This window comes from Bufo bufo, chromosome 6 (assembly GCF_905171765.1).
Source record: "Bufo bufo chromosome 6, aBufBuf1.1, whole genome shotgun sequence".
Classification (NCBI taxonomy): domain Eukaryota; kingdom Metazoa; phylum Chordata; class Amphibia; order Anura; family Bufonidae; genus Bufo; species Bufo bufo.
The window spans coordinates 127,120,917-127,136,633 of NC_053394.1; the positions used below are offsets into that span (position 1 = coordinate 127,120,917).

Consider the following 15,717-nt stretch of genomic DNA (forward strand, 5'->3'; position numbering starts at 1 on the left):
TGTAATAATTCTGTTTTTGTTAGATAAGACGTAATTAGCCTGTCATTGTCTAGTGTGTATATGTGCGAACTGTTTTAGGGAACATTTTAAATAGTTTTAATAGCTGGTATGACAGTAATTATAATTTCTGATCAGTTTCTTGATATCCTCATAACATTTCTCCACATTCTTGTGTGTTTCCACAACTAATTAAAGCATACTGTCTAGTTCTATGCTGTTGAATATCAGTTATAATGGTGTTTTCAGTTAGATTTTTTTTACATTCACTGCGTTTCTTTTAGGCTGTACTGACACGGATTGTTAACGGACTTCAATCTCTGATTTCTTCAGTCCTCTTGAGATATAAGGTAAGTTATATTTTTGCTTCATAGACTAATAGCTAGATATCACTGTAATTGGATGACAGAGAATGTCATTAAATAAATTGTGTTTATTCTATGGTGGCCTTTATGTCAAATTTAAGTTTTCCTTTGGCCTTATTCCCACTGAGGCAGTAATAGTGTACTGTCCTCGGTGGAAGTTCCCTTCCTTTCCTTCCTTCTTTTTCTCTCCTGTCTTTAATTTTCCTTTTTTTTTTTTCTCCTTTTTCCCTTATTTCCTTCTGCTCTTAGTTCCTTTCCTTCTCTTATTTTTTCTTTCCTTCTTTCTTTCCTTCCTGAAAGTGCTAGAACTGTTTTGTGTTGTAACCACCATATTCTGCAATCTCCACTGAAGTGCATAAAGCTTTCAGTTATGCAGAATATGTGGCCATCATGGTACCTCTTGCAAATCCAGTCTTTAAGCATTCCTATCTGCTCTCCCCCAGTGGATTGTGTGATGGTACTCACGTAAAAATAGTTCATGATCCACACACCACCTGAAAATCACTGTAACCCACGCCTGTATGATACGTAGGAAAATCCAGATTTTGTGTATCCTTCTAAAATGAGTGTGCTCAGTGTATATTGAAAGTGGGTACAGTCATAGGCACTTCACAACACTTTCGCCTGAAGGACTGTTCTGCTTTGAGCACATTGGACCTTTTTGGCCAGACGGCTGGTAGTGGAATATTACTTATCCAGATGGATATGAGCAGTGAGCATATTTGCTGATTCATCCACCCATCCACAGCAGCTTCCACATTTATACAGACACTACTGTTTGAGAAGCGAGCACTCTTCTTACCCTGTCTTGTATATGTTTAGTCACTTTTTGACTATTCTTCAATATAGAGCTTTGTACAGAGATTGTTGTCACTCACATCATTCCCTGTTCCTATTGAGGCTCACAATCTAAATTCTGACTTGACCTATCAGTATGTTTTTGTAGTGTGTGTGTGTGTGTGTGTGGGGGGGGGGGGGGGGTGATCGGAATGTCTGGAGGAAACCCATGCAAACCTAGGGAGAATAGACACACTCTGTGTGGATGTTGCCAATGGTTGAATTCGAACTTGGTCTCCAGCGCCACTCGGCAGGAGTGCTGGTCAACCATGAATTTCTCCAACTTGCTAAATATATATATAGTTGCAAGAAAAAGTATGTGAATCCTTTTGGAATGAAAATGTGATCTGATCTTCATCGAAGTCACAACAATAGACAATCACAGTCTGCTTAAGCTAATAACACACAGAATTAAATGTTACCATGTTTTTATTTAACACACCATGTAAACATTCACAGTGCAGGTGGAAAAAGTATGTGAACCCCTAGACTAATGACCTCTTCAAGAGCTAATTGGAGTGAGGTGTCAGCCAACTGGAGTCCAATCAATGAGATGAGATTAGAGGTGTTGGTTACAGCTGCCCTGCCCTATAAAAAACACACACCAGTTCTGGGTTTGCTTTTCACAAGAAGCATTGCCTGATGTGAATGATGCCTCGCACAAAAGAGCTCTCAGAAGACCTACTATTAAGAATTGTTGACTTGCATAAAGCTGGAAAGAGTTATAAAAGTATCTCCAAAAGCCTTGCTGTTCATCAGTCCACGGTGAGACAAATTGTCTATAAATGGAGAAAGTTCAGCACTGCTACTACTCTCCCTAGGAGTGGCCGTTCTGTAAAGATGACCGCAAGAGCACAGCGCAGACTGCTCAATGAGGTGAAGCTCAAGTGTCAGCTAAAGACTTACAAAAGTCTCTGGCATATGCTTACATCCCTGTTAGCGAATCTACGATACGTAAAACACTAAACAAGAATGGATTTCATGGGAGGGTACCACAGAGGAAGCCACTGCTGTCCAAAAAAAACATTGCTGCACGTTTACAGTTTGCACAAGAGCACCTGGATGTTCCACAGCAGTACTGGCAAAATATTCTGTGGACAGATGAAACCAAAGTTGAGTTGTTTGGAAGAAACACACAACACTATGTGTTGAGAAAAAGAGGGACAGCACACCAACATCAAAACCTTATCCCAACTGTGAAGTATGGTGGTGGGGGCATCATGGTTTGGGGCTGCTTTGCTGCGTCAGCGCCTGGACGGATTGCTATCATCGAAGGGAAAATGAATTCCCAAGTTTATCACGACATTTTGCAGGAGAACTTAAGGCCATCTGTCCACCAGCTGAAGCTCAACAGAAGATGGATGTTGCAACAGGACAACGACCCAAAGCATAGAAGTAAATAAACAACAGAATGGCTTAAACTGAAGAAAATACGCCTTCTGGAGTGGCCCAGTGAGTCCTGACCTCAACCCGATTGAGATGCTGTGGCATGACCTCAAGAAAGCGATTCACAAACGACATCCCAAGAATATTGCTGAACTGAAACCGTTCTGTAAAGAGGAATGGTCAAGAATTACTCCTGACCGTTGTGCACGTCTGATCTGCAACTACAGGAAACGTTTGGTTGAAGTTATTGCTGCCGAAGGAGGTTCAACAGGTTATTAAATCCAAGGGTTCACATACTTTTTCCACCTGCACTGTGAATGTTTACATGGTGTGTTCAATAAAAACATGATAACATTTAATTATTTGTGTGTTATTAGTTTAAGCAGACTGTGATTGTCTATTGTTGTGACTTAGATGAAGATCAGATCACATTTTATGACCAATTTTTGCAGAAATCCATATCATTCCAAAGGGTTCACATACTTTTTCTTGCAACTATGTATGTATGTGTGTGTGTGTGTGTGTGTGTATGTGTGTGTGTGTGTGTGTGTGTGTGTATATGTGTGTGTGTGTGTATGTGTATATATATATATATATATATATATATATATATATATATATATATATATATATAATGTACTGCTTTAAAACTCAGCAAGTTTTTTTTTATTTTATTTTTTTACTTTTTATGAATTTTCTGCAATGTATCAGAGAAAAATAATCCACATGATATTTATAAGCATTGAATACAATGGGCACATTGTGACCACAAAAAAAAAATATAAATAGAGCATGCCCCCAAGAGATCTGAATACACACACTGAATTCAGTGGATCCATGTGCTGTGGAGAACACAAACGTCACACTCATGTGTATCAGTGACGTGTGAGTAAGCCCTTACTGATGATTTACTTTGGTCATCACAGGATATATTGATTTGCTAGAAAAAAGCTAAAAGCATAATGTTCGAACTTGACTGCGCAGTTCAGTGAAAAATCTTTAAAACCCAAAGCAGCGGCTCTTGCCTCTAATTTTGGGGTTTTGTTAACCCTTGCAGTCTACTGGAAAATCTACTGGATCTGGAGGATCATTTAGCCCACACACAAAGCTGTTTTTAACTTGGCCCTGAGTGACCAAGTTGGACAGAAGTAAGGCCAGCGTCAATCTCCATTTCACACCTGCATGTGAGCATTGGTTCAGCAGACGTTTTATGGAGATTATTTAAACTTGAAGCTAGACACATTTCATATTGCTAACGTAGAGCGGTTACCAACTGTTTAAATATTTCCCAGATGAGCAGGAAAACAGTCCTTCCACCATCGGTCTGTATCTAGAAATGTAAACTCTAACCATCTGGGATGTGTAGGCACTTGCTTGTAAAAATCAATGAATCCCTTTTGACTGTACTACTAATATGCTTCAAGAAAAGCCAGAAAGCAAGCTTAATTAGCCAGTTTGCGTGTGCCATGTTCTCCAAGAAAGGTTCTGGAATCAAACTGTGTACTGATGCAGAAGGTAATTACAAACAGACAGTGAATGTAGAGACGAAGACAATATCAGCGTTCAGGCAGAGCAGACACTGCTCCATGTATATTTTGGCCTGATAACTTGATCGTGTCCTGCTGCTATGTTCCCCTTTAAAAGAATTGTTCCATGGCATTTATCATCTAGCCAAGACACTTACTAATGTATTGTGACTTACAAATTGCCTCCTTTGCTGCATTTCTCCATTGCATTATACACTTCTGGTTTCCATGGTTAGGACCACTGCTGTAGCACAGATACGAGGTGGTCGGTACAGGAGCTGCTGTGTATGCATGCCTATGTGTGTTCCCACGGTCCCGGCCACCAGAGAGGCCGACGCTTTTTCCTATGGTGTGCAAGCATGACCACCGCTGCTGGATAATTTTGGTACAGCATAACACCGGGACCCAACCCTGTCCTGAACCTGGGAAAATGTATTAATAGTTGATGGTGAACCACAACAACCTGGGGCCGAGATAGTGTTTCCCCGTTTTGTGGTTCAACAGAATATGTTGGATCGGGTAAACCAACTACAGGGTGAGCATATTGAACAGTTGGTGGTGCCCAAGGCTTATCTCAAACTCGTGTTAGATCTAGCCCACCAACACATTCTCGGGGGTCATCTGGGAATACTGAAAAAAACCAAACACTGGCCCAGTGTTTTTAGAGAGGTGGAAGAATTTGGTAAGTAATGCCCGGCCTGCCAGACAACTAGCCCCCAGCACCTTTTCTGCAGTCCGTTCATTGAGGTACTGTTTGAAAGAATCGCTATGGATCTCATAGGCCCAGTACCGAAGTCTGCTAGAGGGCACCAACATATCTTGGTCATCCTAGACTACGCCACTCGGTACCGGTAGGCAGTGCCACTGCGACATACATCTGCCAAACTCAAAGCTAAGGAGTTAATGAAGATGTTTTTCCGAGTAGGACTACCTAAAGAGTGACCGACCAAGGGACCTCTTTTATGTCCAAGGTTATGAGGGAACTCTGTAAGTTACTGCACATAAAACAGCTTCGAACATCCGTTTATCATCTGCAAATGGACGGTCTGGTAGAGAGGTTTAACAAAACATTAAAAAACATGTTAAAAAGGGTGTTGTCTAAAGATGGGAAGGACTGGGACCTTCTTCTGCCCTATCTCTTGTTTGCTGTGCGAGAGGTACCCTCTACTGGGTTCTCCCCTTCGAACTGCTATATGGCAGACATCCTCCTGGTTTGTTGGACGTAGCCAAAGAGGCATGGGAACAGCAACCTACTCCGCACAAAAGTGTCCTTGAGTACGTTACCCAGATGCAAGAAAGGATGGAGACAGTGTTACCTCTTGTTAGGAGCATATGGAGGCAGCTCAGCAAGCACAAAGTCAGATCTATAATCAGCAGGCCCGGGTCCGGATCTTTAACCCGGGTGATCAGGTTTTGGTTCTGGTACCGACAGTGGACAGTAAGTTCCTGGCTAGGTGGCAGGGGCCCTACGAGAAAGTTGGAGAGGTAAATTGCAAGGTACACCAGCCAGGGCGGCGAAAGCCGAAGCAGGTTTACCATGTTAATATACTAAAACCTTGGAAAGATAGTGAGACCTGTACTGAAGACAGCCCACGGCTGGTTTTTCTAGCGGAAGAGGTTCCGGCCCCTTTGTCTGATGCAAGGGAAGCGGTTGCCACAGTAGAAATTGCTGACAGCCTCTCCTTTAAACAGGCTCAGGAGACCAGGGAGTTCATTAGTCGGAACACGGATATGTTCTCGGACCTCCCTGGACGCACTTCCACAATCCGGCATGACATTGTCACTGAGCCTCAGGCAAAAGTCCAGTGAAAGCCATACCGGGTACCCGAGGCTCGGCGACAGGCCACCTCGGAGGAAGTGCAGCTAATGCTGCGGCTAGACGTCATTGAGGAGTCTAAACGTGAGTGGGCCAGTCCTATGGTCTTAATACCCAAGCCGGACGGGGCGTTACGGTTTTGTAATGATTTTCGAAAGCTGAATGAGAAATCTAAATTCGATGCATATCCCTTTCGCCAGGTGGATGAGCTAATCGAGAAGTTAGGACAAGCTCTGTATTTTTCTGTTTTGGACCTCACGAAAGGGTACTGGCAGGTGCCCTTAATGGAGGCTTCCAAAGAGAAAACTGCCTTCATACGCCTGAGTGGCTGTATCAGTATAAGGTGTTACCCTTTAGTCTGCATGGCGCTTCCTCACTTTTCAACGTCTGCGGTACGCCTCGGCTTACCTGGAGGATATTGTCATTCACAGTACCGACTGGGAAAGTCACCTGCCCAAAGTACAGGCCGTAGTGGACTCCCTTCGGAAGGCTGGACTAACAGCTAACACAAAGAAATGTGCGATAGGGTTAGAGGAGACTAAATACCTAGGGTATGTCATTGGGCGTGGAGTCATCAAACCCCAAGAAAACAAAATAGAGGCGATACGGAATTGGCCCTGACCTGTCACCTCTAGGCAAGTAAAGTCGCTCCTGGGAATGGCGGGCTATTACATGAGGTTTGTCCCCCACTTTTCTACGATAGCCGCGCCATTGACGGGGCTCTTGAAGGGACATAAGTCCTTGATGGTTCACTGGGATGATCGGGCGGAAGAGGCTTCTCTGCTTTGAAGTCGGCCCTGTGTAGATCCCCGGTTTTGGTGACTCCCGACTTCAAGCGGGAATTTATAGTACAGACGGATGCCTCCAAAGTAGACCTCAGTGCTGTACTGTCCCAGGAAGTCAACGGGGAGGAGCATCCCGTTGTCTTCCTCAGGCGTAAGCTTACCCCAGCCGAGACCAGGTACAGTATAGTGGAGAGTGCCTGTCTATCAAGTGGGCACTCGAGTCTCTCCGCTATTATTTGTTAGGGAGAAAATTCCGCTTGGTGACCGACCACTCCACTCTCAAGTAGATGAGCCAGGCCAAAGACAGAAATGCCCGGGTAACCCGATGGTTCCTTTCCCTACAGAACTTTAAATTTACAGTGGAACACAGGGCAGGCCGGTTACACGGAAACGTGGATGCCCTGTCCCAAGTACATTGGTGAGGGGGGGTCGGGGGTAAGTGACTTAGTGAATGGGAGTGGTCTGGGAAAACAGGTATTTTCCTCCCAGCGTGTGCTACTGGGCTAAATTGCAGCCAGGTGGGGTCAAACACTGGACTGGATTTCAAGGTCTGCGTTTTGACAGCACCTAGCTGTCTTTAAAAGACAGCTGGGCTCAGCAGCAAGGTGTGTGTGCTGGGATCTAAAGCTTGTGCCGTGCTGGAAGGCTGAGACCTGTGTTTAGGGGAAACAGGCCCCCTAAAAGCCTGCTATGGACTGCTGGAGGTAGAACTGCCAACAAGGTTATTTTTGCTATGTGGACTTTCCATTGTGTGGGAACTAACACCAAGACTGCAACGTGACGTTTGTTTTTGCCTTATGTGTGAATAAACACGGAAGTTTGATTTAAGAACTGGTAATTTGCCTCTGTACTGCGTCCTCATACACTGTCTACCAGAGTGAATCCCCACACCCCTTTAAGGGTTTATATGGGAGGGGGGGTTGAAAGAATGTTTACAACCTTCCTGTGACACATGGTTGTTGAAATCAGTACTTAAAGGGGATTTTCCAAGAATTGCTTATTGATGTCTTATTCTTAGGCCTCAGGCACACGACCGTTTTTCGGGTCCGCATCCGAGCCGCAGTTTTTAGGCATGTCTACAATGGGCCGCCCGTTCCGTTCCGCAAATTGCGGAAGGCACACGGGCGGCTTCTGTTTTTTTGCGGACCGCAAAAAAACGCACGGTCGTGTGCATGTAGCCTTAGGCTACTTTCACACTAGTGTTCGGGGCTCCGCTTGTGAGTTCCGTTTGAAGGCTCTCACAAGCGGCCCCGAACTGATCCGTCCAGTCCTAATGCATTCTGAGTGGAGGCGGATCCGCTCAGAATGCATCAGTCTGGCACAGTTTGTCCTCCGCTCCGCTCAGCAGGCGGACCCCTGAACGCAGCTTGCAGCGTTCGGGTGTCCGCCTGGCCGTGCGGAGGCAAACGGATCCGTCCAGACTTACAATGTAAGTCAATGGGGACGGATCCGTTTGAAGTTGACACAGTATGGTAATGCAAACGGATCCGTTCTGAACGGATCTAAGCGTTTGCATTATAGGTGCGGATCCGTCTGTGCAGATACCAGACGGATCCGCACCTAACGCAGGTGTGAAAGTAGCCTTAGAATAAGTCATTGTTATCAAATTGGCGGATGTTTGACTCCTGGCACCGCCACTGGAACTATACAGCTGTGTACACTATGTAGTGGCTGGGCCTGATTACTGCACAGCTGCACTCCTACAAGTGTATGGAGCTGTATAGTTCCAGTACCTAGTTCTGGCACCGGAGTTTGTGAAAACAGATGATCGGTGGTGTAACGGACCGTTCAGCACACAACTCCGTTCCGACGATATTCTCCTTTCCATGCACGGGCAGCTACTGCAAGCACCAGTCTGCCGAACTGCAAACTACCCGAATCCTGGAAACCGTGGAACAGGAAAAGCATACAATCGGCTTACACTCCTGGCAATCGGTATACAATCCAATTCCCCCAATAACGAGACGGCACTTCGTTTGAGGGTTAAGCAGAACTGCCTGTACTTCAAGTGCAGCCTCTTTTATTCATAAAGCACAAACATAGTACTGCCCACAGGGGTTTGAAATACAACCAATCAGTAATTTACAACACATACAACGTAAGTACAGCAACCAATCGTTCACGCCCCCAGAGGACCAGAAGGGAGACTGCGACACAGGACAGATACAACATATCCCCACAATGCATCATGGTTTCCTCCTCTCTGTCCCGGAGACAACCGAGGAGCAATCCAATTATCTCTCAGGACAAAGGGAGATCGCCAATACACATGTGCAGACAACATTTAAACACACAATCGGACAATGGCACAATAGAAACACACCCAGCATATTCCTCCCAAGCTGACAAGTTACACTTATTATAAATTGTTACAACTTTGTGAGTTACGTTGTACATACATATAACTTACATCAATTTAAACAGTATAACTTGGGGACAAACCTATCCAAAATTCACTTGAATAGGTTCAGGGGTTTAAAAGTTAGTAAAAGTATCTTAAAGGGCCGTAATCCAGGGGCAGGAGGCGGGCAAACAGCCCCCTCCAAAACACTGTGGCGAAGTGGCTTTCGCCACAGGTGGCTGTGCCAGGAGTCCGGGACCCTCAGCGGTTTGCTACTAATGACCCATTCTAAGGCCTCATGCACACAACCGTTGTTTTATTCCGTGTCCGTTGCACCGTTTCTCATGATTTTTCTACGGACCCATTGATTTTCAATGGGTCCGTTGAAAACTCAGCTAATGCACCGTTTGCCATCCGCGTCCATGATCTGTGGTTCCAGTCCGTCAAAAAAATATAACCTGTCCTATTATTTCCGTGGAAAAAGGTTTGCGGACCTATTCAAGTCAATGGGACCGCTAAAAAACGCGGAGGCACACATGATTGTCATCCACGTCCGCGTCCGTTTTATTCCTATCATTTGCATGGCAAACCTGTCTTAGACTTTTTTTTTACATTCCTTTTATGTCTGGTGGTCCTCCAAAAATGAAGACGCATGGAAACAAAAACGGAAACGGATCATGGAACAACGGAACCCCGTTTTGCGGACCGTTAAAAAATACTGTCGTGTGCACGAGGCCTAATGGTAAATCATCAATAAGAAAATCCCCTTTAACGACTCATTTCAATAACCATGTGTCACAGGCAGGTTGCACTCATTCTTTCATTTTCAGAAAAAGTTTATTGTGACAAGGACAGACTGAAATAAAGTGTTAGAAGCTATGAAATTTTCCGGAAAGCATCGCAACACACGATGAAGAAATCTGGGCACCATGTGTCGGAACACTTGAATGATGTGGGAATAGTGTGATAACATGAAGATATGGCATGGTTTCAGATCACATTCTGGTGACATCAGTGAACACATATGTCCTTCCCCAAAAACTTGGCAGAACTGACGGGGCCTTCAATTAAGAGAAACTGATTATTTTTCCTAAAATAAGGCCTTTGTGATTTGTCTCCTGGACTGATTGGGAGTGTAGGTTCAACAAACAAGTTATGTTAGACGACTGCATAAACAGCAATTCCTTAATCTCGATATCATTTACTGTACTCAGAATTGCAGTGGATGTGAGGCAGCACTTCACAGGACAGGTACACTTAGCCCCCTTGCAGATGAGCGTGTCCGGATTAGGTCCGGATGCGTTGCGGATGTGTTCAGTGAAAACTGCGAGATTTCGCAAACAAAGCCATTCAGTTTTGTTTGCGATCGCGTTCAGTTTTTATCACGCGGATGCAATGCGATTTACTGGGTTTTGCACACGCGTGATAAAAAATGGAATGTTTACCAACAACATCTCTTAGCAACCATGCGTGACCATCGCATCCGCACTTGCTTGCGGATGCAATGCGATTTTCACGCAGCCCCATTCACTTCTATGGGGCCAGCGTTGCGTGAAAATCGCAGAATATAGAACATGCTGCGATGTTCACGCAATGTAAAAAAGTGATGGGTGAAAACCACCGCTCATGTACAAAGACCCATTTAAATGAATGGGTCCGGATTCCGGTATGGGTGCAATGCGTTCGCATCAGACATTGCACCCGCGCGGCATTCTCGCTCATCTGCAAGGGGCCTTAGACTTCCCGAAGCTTCTCTGTCAGTTTATTAGTAGCTTTTAGGGTGCATTCACACAAGCGTATGTATTTTGCCGTCCGTAAAATGTGAATCCACAAAATACAGATGGCATCCGTGTGACGTCAGTGTTACATCCGTTTTTTGCGGACCCGTTGACTTCAATGAGTCTGTGGTCTCCATTTGTGGCCAAGAAAAGGACATATTCTATCTTTAGCAGAATGGACGCACTATACAGATTTCCTCTGTGTTGCATCTACATTTTTGGTGGACCCATTGACTTCAATGAGTCTGTGGTCCGCATTTTGTGTTATATACGACACGTTCTATCCGTATGTCTGTTCTGCAAAAAGATAAACTATGTCCAAAGAATGCAGAGCACAGAACCATTACAGTCCAGTGCACATGCAGAACACACATGGACCGCATCCGTATTTTGCAAATCTGTGGTTTGCAGACTGCAAAAAACAGACCCTGTCGTGTGCATGAGGGATAAAGCTGTATAAATGACACCCAGGGCCCCCGCCGATCAGCTGTTTGAGAAGGCAGAGGCCTTCTTATTTCCTGCAGGTCCAGTGACCTCACAACGAGCATCACTGGCCTGCGGGAACTAGTGAACGGGGTTTAGCCGCTCCCAGGCCAGTGATACTAGTCGTGACGTCACTGGGTCAGTGTCACTGCTTTCTTAAACAGCTGATCCGCAGGAGTCCTGAGATACATAGTAGGTGAGTGTATTTAGTGATTACTAAACTAGGCCACATTACTAAGTTGAATATTGTGCCAAAAAAGTACTTACCTTAGACGCCTTGAAACCCCCACAGCCTTCCATGGCCTCTCATCCACAGATGGACAGCAAGGCCTTTATTCCATATGGAAAAATGCTGAATACAAAAAGTACATTAAAGAACGCTAAGTTCTTTACCTATCACCGTCCAGATATATGATACCTGCATGTTAGTGTCAGGTTAGGGCGCAGGAATTACAGTGCTACCCCAGATGGCCTGTCCGTGCCCTAGAGAAGAATACAAGGTCTGTCTCATTCCTAGAAATAGGATTATATTACCTCGTTCACCAAATGTTCTCTGCACTGCAGCAATGAGGCTTCATGATGTTTCCTCAAGCCTGTTCTATATTTTATAACTTCAGAGCTGAACTCTCCATTCATACATCAGGGAATGATTTCATGTTCCGGTCTTCACGTTTGTGCTTTGCCTTCTGCAGAGAACATGGAGCACAGGTGGGAATTATTCCATTTTATGATCCACACAAGTAGAATATTGTATTGATTTGTTCCCCTGCAAACAGGCTGGGTTGGCACGTTCCGACTAATGCCGACTAAAACAAGTTAATGTTCTAATCGGCAGTGTAACACTGCAAGGCTCTCAATAGATTTCCATTTACATGAAGCTTTTGAAGTAACTGAAAGATTCTCTGCCCTTGCATCTATAAGGCTAGAGCTAGGTGGCGATCTGTCCGTGTGACATAAAATTCGCAACCGTTGCAATCTTAGTCATCCCTAGGATCCATTTTTTTAGGGTATGTTCACACTTGCGTTGTTGGATTCCAGCAGGCAGTTCCGTCGCAAGATCCGGTAATCTGTATGCAAACAGATACCATTTGTAGATGGATCCGGATGCGGATCCGTCTCACTAATGCATTGCAATACCGGATCAGTCTCTCCAGTTGTCATCCGGAAAAACGGATCTGGTATTTATCTTTTTCACATTTTTAAAGGTCTGCGCATGCGGATCCGTTTTTCTGGAACACTTGGGGCCGGATCCGGCATTAATGCATTTCAATGGAAAATAATGTCTGATCCGGCATTCCGGCAAGTGTTCTGGAATTTTGGACGGAGAAAATACCGCATGTGAATGCTGTGGTATTTTCTCCGTCCAAAAACCGTACAGTGACTGAACTGAATACTGAACGGATTGCTCTCCATTCAGAATGCATTAGGATAAAACTGATCATTTTTTTCTGGTATTGAGCTCCTAGGACGGAACTCAATACCAGAAAAGTTTAACGCAAGTGTGAAAATACCCTAAGGCTCTTAAAAAAACAGATCTGTCACCATTGACTCGCATTGTTTTCAGTGCGAATCCGTTTTTTTTCCCCCGTTTTTATAACCAGACACAACTGCAGTGTGCAGCGGTTTTGTGTCCGGTCACAAAACTGAATGCTGCCGGAATGGAAGACATCCTGATGCCTCCGGAATAAATCTTTTTTCATTCAAAATGCATGGGGACAAAACAGAAACGTATTTTTTTCTGTTATTGAGATCCTCTGCCGCAAGTGTGAAAGTTGTCTTACTTTTATATTTTGATATTGTCATGCAGTAGTTGTCAATTTTAAATGCTGGAAATCCCAGTTAAAATAAGAGAACAAAAAATTCATACATGTTGAAATTCCGTATTCTCTGCCCTTCTTCACCCCCTCATTTGCTGTTGGGCGCTGAAACACATTATTAAGTGGTTGGCCGGTTGGTTTCAGGCCACTTTCACAGCAGAAATGTATTGTCATATGTGAATATAGCCTTACCTTAAAAGTGTGTCACAAAGCATATTCTACATTTTTTAAACCAGCACCCGAATCTGAATACTTTTGTAATTGCATGTAATTAAAAATTTCGTATGGCCGGTGAGCTATTTAATAAAATGTATCTGTATAGCGCCACCTGCTGCTTGTTCTTTTCCTTGAGCTGAGCTGGTCGAACGTGCTCGGTTTAAATCTTTAACTGCGACCAGCCATATGTTCTGTTAGAAGCTGTGGCAGTTTCAGGGAGAGAGCGGCAGCAGAAAGGACACACTCCCCGAGCTACCAGGCTGCAGATAATCTAGCAGAGCAATTAGAGCCGTGAATGGGGAGATCTCCGGACCCATGAGAGGTACAGGGCTGGTTCTAGCTTAGAAAGGTATTTTCATGTACTTTATGATGCCTGATTTTATTTATTTTTTCCCCCCTCAATCATGGCATAACCGCTTTAATGACCCTCAAGGAAAGTAGCCTGGTCCAAAGTGTTAACACAAAATTTGTGGAAAATACTGCTGCAAATTCACCACAAAATTCTACATAGAATCCGCTGTGATATCTGGTCAAAATCCACAACTTTAATTGACATTCCGGGGAATTCACGCTGACTCATCCATGCTGCTGCTAATTTAAATGCTGCAGGTTCTCCGGCGTATCCGCAGTGTATGTATCCGATGAGAACATCGTTAGTGTTTCAGAACTGATTATTTCACCGCAGTCCTATAATTGAGCACAATCAGAAGCAAAACATTTTCTGGACTCGCAAATGCCAAATTAAAGGATTTTACCTAATATACAAAATATGGCTTCATTAGCCCTTTAGTCTTCTAATTTATGTCAGCAGTATACCTATAGTGCTAGCATTTTGCACAAAATAAATAAATTCTATCGATAAAAAAAAAAACTAAAACGTACACCACGCTACAGTGACATGACTCAAACAAGTATTTGGACTATCTAATAAAACTAGCTTAAATACTAATACATTTTATGACATTAAACATAAAAAAAGACAAATACAATCATCAAAACCTCTTAAAGAAGCTTCCCGAGATTTCATCACTACACGCCAGGGAGGATGAAAGATGGCTCAGTGGGTGGAGAAAGCTTGTGACAGGGAAGTTCCTCTAATAATTGCACAAAAATCACACAAAATGTGTCAGTGTCAAGTAGGATGTTGTGGATGAGCTACGAAACGTGGGAAGAATGATGGAACTTCTTTTTTAGTGGTTTTTTTTCCGTTCTTTCTTAGTATTTTATTTCAATGGTATCTAATAGGAAATTCCATAGAAACCTGACTCTCTTCAGTCTCAACAGCCTCGCTTCTTAGGTAAGTTCAGTGTTCAGGGGTTGGAGATCAAAACGTTTTTTAGAGAGAGACTATTGTGTGAAGACACTTGGTCATTGTTGTTGCACGTCCATTATAGGTCATAATTCTAACATTCCGATGATCCCAGGACATCATGTTGCTAATATGTGAACTTGATTTTGACATTGTGGTACCTTACTGATAAAATGCAGTTCTGTTGAACGGGGAATTTTGTGGACTGAGGAACAAGGGAAATGGGATCATAGGGACAACCTACAAACTTTATCTACTAAATGCATGTTTCCTTCTCCAGGCCTGTGGTTGCCTACTCTTAATATTAGACTATGAAATAGAGATTTTCAGAGCTTTTATTTCATAGACTAAACACAATGGCTGCCAATTTGCTTGACATCACTGGAAAGATTCCTGGAAAGTCACCATGTATCTTCACATACTTTGATAGTTCTTAGTTAGTATATAGACTACATTTTGGAGTAATAGATTCTGGCGTAATTTTGTTTGGTCACAAATGTGTGTTACTCAAAATCTTGCTTCAGTTGTCCTCTGTAGATTGTATGTATTCTTATACATTGCGAGCTGCTCAGTTCCATTCACTGTAAAATCCATCAGTCGAGATGTTTGAAGGTTCTGTTGTAGCCCTCTCCCTGCTTTCCTGTTCTGGTGATGCAAGCTGTTATGAAAGTCATGGTAAAACTAAACAGTATATTTTAGATTTAAAGGGTTTTTCTGGTATTTACATTTGATGGAGTATCCTCAGCTTAGGTCATCGATATCAGATCGGCGGGGGTCTGACCCCCAGATTTCATTGCTATGAAGAGGCCCCAACCCTTCCGAGTGCTTAGGCCTCTTCCTGGGCCATGTGATGTCATAGGTACAGCTCTGAATGGGACTGAGCTGTGATAGCAAGCATAGCAGCTATACACTGTACAGCACTGTGCTAGGAGGCAGTGGCGCTGATCAGTGGGGGTACTGGGAATCGGAGCCCACTGATCTCTTTTTAATTCTGAGGATAGGTTAGCAATATGTAAATCCCAGAGATCCCCTTTTAAGGGTCCACTCACACGTTTGCAAAT

At 43.8% G+C, this 15,717-nt stretch overlaps 1 protein-coding gene across 19 annotated transcripts in view; it reads left to right on the forward strand.

The window, feature by feature from the left end:
• The first annotated feature begins 281 nt into the window (after nt 1–281).
• SORBS1 (sorbin and SH3 domain containing 1) overlaps nt 282–15,717 on the forward strand; it is a 353,742-nt gene continuing 338,306 nt past the window's right edge. For 18 of the 19 annotated variants that reach the window (XM_040436109.1, XM_040436104.1, XM_040436089.1 and 15 more), the window contains exon 1: nt 282–347. The gene's annotated coding sequence lies outside the window, so the exon portion shown is untranslated. The remainder of the gene's footprint in view (nt 348–15,717) is intronic. The other variant, XM_040436094.1, reaches the window with a different exon arrangement.